We start from the raw sequence: 9,517 nt of genomic DNA, 5'->3' as shown, positions 1-9,517 counted from the left end.
AGTTATACAAGTTCTTTATATATTTTATATATTAACCCCTTATCAGATGCATCATTTGCAAATATATTCTCCCATTCAGTAGGTTGCCTTCTCATTTTGTTGATGGTGTTCTTAACTGTGCAAAACTTTTTATTTTGGTATGGTCCCAATAGTTCATTTTTGCTTTTGTTTCCTTTGCCTAAGGAGACATAGATAGAAAAATGTTGCTATAGCCGATGTCAGAAAACACTGCCTATGTTTTCTTCTAAGAGTTTTATGGTTTCAGTTCTCACATTTGGATCTTTAAATCATTTTGAGTTTATTTTTGTGTATGTTTTAAGATACTGTTTTTAAGTAATCTCTACACCCAATTTGGGACTCAAACTCACAAACCCAAGATGAAGAGTTGCATGTTGCACTGACTGAGCCAGCCAGGAGCCCCTATCTTTGTGTACATTTAAGACGTGGTCTGGTTTCATTCTTTTGCATGTAGCTATCCAGTTTTTCCAGCACCACTCATTGAAGAGATTCTTTTCCCCATTGTATATCCTTTATCATAGACTTATTGACCATAAAAGCATGGGTTTATTTCTGGGCTTTTTATTCTGTTCTATTGATCTATGTGTCTATTTTTGTGCCAATACCATACTGTTTAGATTATTACAGCTTTGTAGTATATCTTGAAGTCTGGAATTGTGCTAACTCCAGCTTCGTTCTTTCTCAAGACTTCTCTGACTATTCAGGGTCTTTTGCGGTTCCATTCAAATTTTAGTATTATTGGTTCTAGTTCTGTTTTGGGGTTGGGGGGAAGTGCCATTGGGGTATTTAGATACAGATTGTGTTGAATCCGTAGATTTCTTTGGATACTATGGACACTTTACCAATATTAATTCTTCCAATCCATGAACATAGAATATCTTTTCATTAGTGTCATCTTCAATTTCTTTCATCAGTGTTTTATAGTTTTCAGAGTACAGGTCTTTCACCTCCTTGGTTAAGTTTATTCCTAGGTATCTTATTCTTTTTTTTTTTTTTAAGATTGTTTTTAGTTTTTTTTTTTTTTTTAATGGTTAATTATTTTTGAGAGAGAGAGTGCACAAGCAGGAAAGGGGCAGAGAGGGGAGCAGACAGAGGATCCAAAGTGGGCTCCATGCTGACAGCAGAGAGCCTGATGCAGGGCTTGAACTCACCAATCACAAGATCATGACCTGAGCTGAAGTCAGACGTTTAACTGACTGAGCCACCCAGGTGCCCCCTAGGTATTTTATTCTTCTGGTGTAATTGTAAATGGAATTGTTTTCTTAATTTCTCTCTCTGCTACTTTATTATTAGTGTATAGAAACATAACCAACTTCTGTGTATTAATTTTATATCCTACAACTTTACTGAACTCATTTATTCTAATAGTTTTTTGGTGGAGTCTTTAGAGTTTTTTATATGTATAGTATCATGTCATCTGCAAACATAGTGACAGTTTCACTTCTTCCTTACTGATATGTATGCCTTTTATTTCTTTTTCTTGTCTGATTGGTGTGGCTGGGACATCTAGTACTATATTGAATAAAAGTGTGAAAGTGGACATCCTTGTCACTGATCTTAAAGGAAAAGCTCTCATTTTTTTCACTATTTAGGATGATGTTAGCTGTGGGTTTTTCATAAGTGGCCTTATGATGTTGATGTATTTTCCCTCTAAACCCCCTTGGTTGAGAAAGTATCCCTTAATTTCTTTCAATAATATTTTGTTGCTTCCAGTATATAAACTTTTCAGTTCTTTTATAAAATATATTCCCTAAACATTAAAAAAAAATTTTTTTTTTTAATTAAAAAAAAGGGGCGCCTGGGTGGCTCAGTCGGTTAAGCGTCCGACTTCGGCTCAGGTCATGATCTCACAGTCCGTGAGTTTGAGTCCCGCGTCGGGCTCTGTGCTGACCACTCGGAGCCTGGAGCCTGCTTTGGATTCTGTCTCCCTCTCTCTGACCCTCCCCCATTCATGCTCTGTCTCTCTCTGTCTCAAAAATAAATAAACATTAAAAAAAAATGTAAAAAAAAATTTATTCCCAATTATGTTATTCTTTTTGATGCTATTATAAATGGAAGTGTTTTTATTTTTGTTTTTGAGAGAGAGAGAGAGACAGCATGTGAACAGGGGAAGGACAGAGTCGGGAGGTGGCAGGGATAGAGGATCTGAAGCAGGCTCTGTGGTGACAGCAGAGAGCACCACGAGGGGTTTGAACCCACGAACCACCAAATCATGATCCGAGCTGAAGTCCAATGTTTAACCAATTGAGGCACCCCTATAAATGGAGAAACATTTTTAAAATTTTGCTTCCAGATTGTTCATTGCAAGCATATAGAAATACAATTGATTTTTGCCTGTTAATCTTTTATCCTGGAACCTTGCTGAACTCTTTTATTAGTTTTAATACTTTTTACTGAACTCCTGGAGATTTTCTACATACCAGATTATGTCATCTGTGATTAGAAATAGTTTTACTTCTTTTTCTATCTAAATGCCTTTTATTTCTCTTTCCTGCCTAGTTGCTCTGACCAGAACCTCTGGTACAAGGTTGAATAGAAGTGGCAAGAGTGGATACCATTGCTTGTTACTGATCTTAGAGTGAATGTGTCCAAGTCTCTCACCATTAAGTATTATATACTAATTGTAGGTTTTTTTTTTTTTTTAAATTTTTTTTTTTTTCAACGTTTTTTATTTATTTTTGGGACAGAGAGAGACAGAGCATGAACGGGGGAGGGGCAGAGAGAGAGGGAGACACAGAATCGGAAACAGGCTCCAGGCTCTGAGCTGTCAGCACAGAGCCTGACGCGGGGCTCGAACTCACGGACCGCGAGATCGTGACCTGGCTGAAGTCGGACGCTTAACCGACTGCGCCACCCAGGCGCCCCTAATTGTAGGTTTTTAAGATGATTTAAGATCTGATTGAAAAAGTTCTCATCTAATTATAATTGATTTTTTTGTATATTGAACCATCCTTGCATTCCTAAGATAAATCCCACATGGTGATGGTATATAATTCTATTTACATGTCACTGTATTTGTGTCCATATTCAAAAGATATATTGGTTTGAAGTTTATTTGTGAGGTCTTTTATGGTTTTAGAGACAGGGTGTCACAGAATGAGTGAATAAGTTGGGAAGTATTCCCTACTGTTCTATTTCTTTGGAGAATTTGTGAAGAGTTTATATTAATTTTTTTAATGTTTCATAGACTTAAGCAGTAAAGCCACCTGGGCCTGTGCTTTTTTTGAAAATAGGTTTTTTTGTATTACTGATTCAATCTTTTTACTTGTTAGAGATCTATTTGGATTGTCTATTTCTACCTGAGTTGATTACAGTAGTTTGTCTTTCTAGAAATGTGTTCATTTTATCTAAGCTATCTAATTTATTGGCATACAGTTGTTCATAGTATTGCTTTATAATTTTTTTTATTTTTGTAAGGTGGTAATTTCCCTCTTTTTTTCTGATTCTAATAATCTAGTTTTCTCTCTTATTTCCTTGATCAATATTAGCTAAAGCTCATCAAATTTTTTAACCTTTGCAAAGAAACAGCTCTTGATTACCTTTATATTCTCTATGGTTTTCATATTCTCTCTTTTATAAATTAGTGCTCTGATCTTTATTACTTCCTTCCTTCTGCTTGTTTTAGGCTTAGTGTATTCTTTTCCAGTTTATGTAATTAAATTAAAGCTATAAAATTTCCCTGTAAGTACTGCCCTAGCTGCATCCTATGAGTTTTAGTATGTTGTGTCCTTGTTTTCATTTATCTCAAATTATTTTCTTTCTCTTTTGATTTCTTCTTTGACTCATCAGTCATTTAGAGTGTGTGATTTAATTTCCACATATTTATGAATTTCCCAATTTTATTTCTGTTATTGGTGTGATTTCATTCTACTGTGGTCAAAAAAGTACTTTGTATTATTTCTATCTTTAAATGTATTGAAACTTGTGTTATAGTTTATCCCAGAGAATGTTCCATATACACTTGAGAATAATGTATGTATTACTGTTATTAAGTGGACTCATGTTGCTCTTTTATAGCCACAACAATTCCCATTCACCCCATCATCTCTTTAATGTGTTCTCCCTTTCTGCAATTTTGTCATTGCAAGAATGTAAAATAAGTGGAATCATATAGCATGTAACCTATTGGAATTGGCTTTCTTCACTCAGGATAATTGGAAACTAATTCAAGTTGTTTTATATATCAATATTTCATTTCTGTTGCTAAATACTAGTTTGTGGTTTTGCTACATAGTTTTTATAATCATTCACCTATTGAAGGACATCAGAGCTGATTCCAATTTTTGATTACTATATGTTAAAACTACTAAATTTTTTGTATAAACCTACATCTTTGCTTTTCTTTTTTCTTTTTTTAACTGTTTATTTATTTTTAAGAAAGAGAGAGAGCACAAATAGGGGAGAGCCAGAGAGAGAGGAAGACACAGAACTGAGGCAGGCTCCAGACTCTGAGCCGTAAGTACAGAGCCCAACATGGGGCTCAAACCCATGAACCACAAAATCATGAACTGAGCCAAAGTTGTACACTTAACGGACTGAGCCACCCAGGCGCCCCATCTTTGTTTTTCTTAAAATAATACCTAGGAGGACAATTGCTGGGTTTTATGATAGATGCCTGTGTCATTTTTTCAATAAATTGATAAAGACAATTCAATGAAGAAAGAAAGAATAGTCCTTTCAGCAAATGGTGTTGTAAGCACTAGATATCCACATGCAAAAAAAAAAAAAAGAATCTAGACTTTAAAAATGCTGCTCTAAGTCAATGTTTTTTAATACAATTTTATCATTTTTAAAATATTTACTTATTTTAGGAGAAAGAGCACAAGCAGGGAATGGGCAGAAGAGAGGGAGATGGAGAATCTCAAGCAGGTGCTGCTGTCAGCGCAGAGCCCAATATGAGGCTTGAACATCATGAATTGTGAGGTCATGACCTGAGCCAAAACTAAGAGTCAGATGCTTAACCAACTGAGCCACCCAGGCACCCCAGAAGTCAATGTTAAAAGATTAAAAATACAAGCCTCATACTCAGAGAAAATATTTGCAAATAAGTTATCTGATAGTAAGGACTTGTATGCAATGTATATAAACTCTTCATAGAACTCTCAAAATTCAACAATAGGAAAACAAGCAACACAATTTAAAAATGCACAAATGATGACAGACACTTCACCAGAGAAGATATACAGATAGCTGTAAGTATGTGAAAAGATGCTTCAATTAGGGAATTAAAAATTCAAAAAAACAATGAAATAACTAATACACATCTATTAGCTTGGCTAAAATAAAAGAACTGACCAAAAAAAAAAAAAAAAAAAAAAAAAAAACCCTGGCAATACCAAATGCCAACAAGGATGTAGAACAACAGGAACTCTCATCTATTGCTGGTGAGAATGAAAAATGGTACAGCCACTTTGTTGTTTTGTTGTGTTTTTTTTTAAGTTTATTTATTTTGGAGAGAGTGAGAGCATAAGTGGGGAAGAGGAAGAGAGAGAGGGGGACAGAGGATCTGAAATGGGCTCTGTGCTAACAGCAGAGAACCCAACATGATCTCTTAACTTTTGTTTTTCTATAGGAGCATCTTTATTTTCCCATCATTTCTGAAGAACACCTTTGCCAGATATAATATTCTTGGATAACATTTTTTTCCTTTCAGCACTTTGAGTTTATAATCCCACTTTCTCCTAGCCTATAAGGTTTCTGCTGAGAAATCCACTGATAGCTTTATGAGGGTTCCTTGTAAGGTACAAGCTTCTGTTCTTATCCTGTTTTTACGATTCTCCCTCTGAATATGATTTTTGTCATTTTTATTAGAATGTGTCTTGAAAAAGATCTCTCTCTTTTTTGAGAGAGAGAGAGAGAGCGCACCAGTGGGGGCAGAGGGGCAGAGGGAGAGACTCTTAAGCAGGCTCCATGTTCAATAGAGAGCCTTACACAGGGCTCAATCCCACACCCCTGGGATCATGATGTGAGCTGAAATCAAGAGTTGGATGCTCAACCAACTGAGCCACCCAGGCACTCCTTGAAGAAAATCTCTTTAAGTTGAGTTTGTTTGGTGACCTATGAACTTCATTAGCTTAGTAATCTAAATCTCTCCCCAGATTTGAGATGTTCTCAGCCAGTATTTCTTTAAATAAACTTTCTGCCCTCTTCTTTCTTCCCCTTCTGGAGCACCAATCATTTACAAATTCTTCCTTTTGGTGGTATCCCATATATCATGTAGGCTTTTGTCACTCTATCATTTTTTAAAAATTCTATTCTGACTAGATAATTTCAAAGTTCCTGTCTTGAACTTACAGGTTCTTTCTTATGCTCAATCCATTCTAATGTTGATGTTCTCTATCTCATTTTTCATTTATTATATTCTTTAGCTCCTGAATTTTTGTGCAGCTACTTTTTATTATTTCTATCTCTCTTTTTTAAAGGTTTTATTTTTTTAAGTAATGTCTACACTCAACATGAGGCTCAAACTCATGATCCTTAGATCAAGAGTCACATGCTCTTCTGACTGAGCCAGGCAGTGGCCCCAATTTCTATCTCTTTTTTAAACTTCTCATTTTGTTTGTGTATATTTTCCTTATTTCACTGAAATCAGGTTTTTTGTAGCTCAATGAAACAGCTATTTTTAATTCTTTTTTGTACCTTGAAACAGCTATTTTTAATTCTTTATTAGTATATCTCAGATCTGCATGTCTTTGGAATTGACTACTAGTAAATTGTAGTGATCCCTGAGTGGTGTTATATTTCTTTGATTTTCCATAGTTCTTGAAGTTTTGTGTTGATGTCTTTGCATTTGAAGTAGCAGTCACTTCCTCCAGTCTTACTAACTGCACACAGGAGAGAAATACCTGTCAGCTCTGCTAGTGATTCTGAGGCTTTCTTGGTCCTTCTATGGACATGCTTACTGTACACTTTTTGCTCCCTTTGATGGCAAAATTATTAAGTTTGTATCCTTTTCTCAACCCTGAAATGCACCAGGGTGGGTGCTGACAGTCTCTTTTTTTCTTTCCCAAGGGTGGTGGAAAAAAATTTATGTTTGTTGTCTCTCCCTAGCCTGCAGTTTGGGGCTGCTTTCTTTGCATGCTCACAAGCCATCTGCCAGAGCTTGCTCTTACCACCACCATTGAGAACAAACATAGGGAGCCAACCATAGGATGTGGCATGTGGGCGAGGTACACGGAGTTCTGGGGGTGCCTATGGATCAGATTGCAGGCATTTGCAGGTGAAACATCCTTAGCAGCTTGTGGGTGGGCTTTTTGATGGAGAATGCAATGTGGTTGATAGGATCTTCATTCCTTTAATGTCCTCCAGGAGTCCTATCTGCCACATTCCCAGCCTCTTCCTGGCCCTCCAGTTATGTAACTCATGATTCAGTACTCTGGCTGGCATGAGGAATAAATAGGCCCCTTTGGCAGCATACTGCACAGCTAGGAAAGCCAGGTGCTCACTCAACACTCTCACTTTCCCCTGCAGGAGCAACCACAAGCTGAGAAGATATCTTGGCCCTGAGCTGTGCCACCTTGGAGAAGGGGTGATGCAGATAAGTTAAAGTGTTCCTCTTGCCTTCTCCAATGCATCTAAATTCATATTTTTTGCTTCAGTGGTATGATGGAACTTCTCCACTGGAAACTTGGACTTCCACAAAGACTCTTTCCTATAATTGATTGTCTAAGACAGCGTTCTCCAGGGGCTCGTGGACCATGGCCAAGAGGGGCTGGAGTCAGTTCTTGGGTCACTGCAGGGTTCCTGTGAGGACTAAGGTCCATATGCCTATTACCTGATGCACAGTGAGCAAGACTCCTCCTGGATCCATTGGTATGTAGTACTGGATCCCATAGACTATAGATGGATGCCAAATTGTTGTTGTTGAGGAGGGTCACAAATGAGAGGAATATTATTAAGCCATCTTTCTGATGCCACTCCCTCATTTATAATATAAGCATTTACTGCTAAAATTCCCCTCTCAACATTGCTTTGGCTACATTCCACAAATTTTGTTATGTTTAATTTTTATTTTTGTTCAGTTCATTGTATTTTTTAAAATTTCCCTTGAGCCTTTGTCTTTCATCCATGGATTATTTTGAAGTATATTGTTTAGTTCCCAAGTATCTAGGGATATCCTGTTATCCTTATACTGTTGATTTCTAGTTACTCAACAAATTTTAAATTTGTTGAGGTTGTTTTATAACCTAGTATATGGTCCATTTGATTTATATTCCATAGGTGCTCGAAAAAAATGTGCATTTTGTTGTCACATGGAGTATTCTACACAACTCTATGAGATCCTGTTTGTTCCTCTTTTCTTCTCTTAGCTGATTTTAAAAACAATTGTATGAAACAATATGTTTATAATGTTTCTTTGGGCATATAACTTATAGAAATATAAAATACTTGCCAATAATAACACAAAGGAAATGGGTGCAGCGAAACTGTACTGAGCTAAAGAAATTACTCCAGATGCCAACTTAAATACACAAGAACAAATAAAGAGAACTGGAAATGATAATAAAGAAGGTAAATATTTTTTAAAGCTATAGATACGTATTTGCTCTCTTTCATTTTCTTATTTTAAAAGCCATTAAATTATATGAAGTAATAATTACAACAATGCATTTAGAGCTTAACATGCGTGAGGTATAATATATATAACAGTAATATCACAAAAAGGGGGAAAGGAATAGTGCTATATAGTTATGTTTATGTATCTTACTGGAATTAAGTTAGTATAAATCTGAACCTGCCTCTGATAAGTTAAAATGTGTATAGTAAGTCCTAGAGTGACCACTAATGATATAACTTTAATATGTGTGTATATGTATGTGTATGTATGTATGTATGTATGTGTGTGTGTATATATATAATTGAAAATCATTGAAGATGTTCATCAAAAAGTTAAACATAGACTTGTCATATGATCCATTAATTCTACTCCAAGGTATAAACCCTAAAGAATTGAAAACAGGGTATGCCAGTGTTCATAGCAGCATACTTCACAATAGCCAAAAAGTGGAAATAACCTAAGTGTCCAATCACAGATTAATAGATTTTTTAATGTGGTATATACATACAATGGAATATGCAACTAATATCATTCTGATACTAAAACCAGACAAAGACATCACAAGATTTCAACAAGGTGTCAAGACAATTATATGGAGGAGAGAAGTTTTTTTCAACAAATGGTATGGAGACAACTGGATAGTGAATCATAATTTGCTGGCTTCAGGTTGACAGCAATAATAATAATATATTGTGGGATTTAATAACGTGTATGACAACAATAGCACAGATTACAAGGGGATAAATTTGAAGTATGTTTAAATTATTTTTTTTATAAAATTTTTAAATTATTTATTTTTGAGAGAGAGACATGAGAGAGAGTGTGAGTTGGGGAGGAACAGAGAGAGAGAGGGAGACACAGAATCCAAAGTGGGATTCAGGCTCCGAGCTGTCAGCACAGAGCCCGGATACAGGGCTTGAACTCACGAACTGCGAGATTATG

At 35.9% G+C, this 9,517-nt stretch overlaps 1 long non-coding RNA gene across 1 annotated transcript; it reads left to right on the top strand.

Annotated features, from left to right (window-relative positions):
• Positions 1-2,118: 2,118 nt before the first annotated feature.
• Positions 2,119-8,549, top strand: LOC131490528 (uncharacterized). Its single transcript, XR_009251116.1, has 3 exons — positions 2,119-2,645; positions 2,893-4,473; positions 7,489-8,549. It is a non-coding gene; the product is annotated as an uncharacterized LOC131490528 (long non-coding RNA).
• Positions 8,550-9,517: the final 968 nt, after the last annotated feature.

The sequence above is a fragment of the Neofelis nebulosa genome, chromosome 11 (assembly GCF_028018385.1).
Source record: "Neofelis nebulosa isolate mNeoNeb1 chromosome 11, mNeoNeb1.pri, whole genome shotgun sequence".
Taxonomy (NCBI): Eukaryota; Metazoa; Chordata; class Mammalia; order Carnivora; family Felidae; genus Neofelis; species Neofelis nebulosa.
This window is presented reverse-complemented; position numbering and strand designations above follow the sequence as displayed.